General features: G+C 42.4%; 1 protein-coding gene across 1 annotated transcript in view; it reads left to right on the forward strand.

The window, feature by feature from the left end:
* The window catches only part of GABRE (gamma-aminobutyric acid (GABA) A receptor, epsilon), a 21,474-nt gene that overhangs the window by 7,572 nt on the left and 13,598 nt on the right, over nucleotides 1-304 (forward strand). The window lies entirely within an intron of this gene.

Raw genomic sequence — 304 nt, forward strand, 5'->3', positions numbered from 1 at the left:
TTGCTGATGTATCAAGTAAGGGATGTCAGTGCTGGTCTCAGCAATGCCATTGACTTTGGTCTAGACTTTTCTCTCACCCTCAGTTTTTCCAACTATAAAATGAGATGACGGGACTAGATGATTGACCTTTGAGGTATGTCCAATTCTTAACAGCCTATAAATTGGGCCTTTTCATGAGAGAAGAAAGAAAGAAATGGTATCAGATCTTGAAACCATGTAGTCCAATCCTTACTCCCTTTATTCACCACTGACCACACCCTCCCTTGCCCCACACTTCTGTTTGACACTTACCTCTGCCACTTCT

Source organism: Bison bison, unplaced genomic scaffold (assembly GCF_000754665.1).
Source record: "Bison bison bison isolate TAMUID 2011002044 unplaced genomic scaffold, Bison_UMD1.0 scf7180017864366, whole genome shotgun sequence".
Taxonomy (NCBI): domain Eukaryota; kingdom Metazoa; phylum Chordata; class Mammalia; order Artiodactyla; family Bovidae; genus Bison; species Bison bison.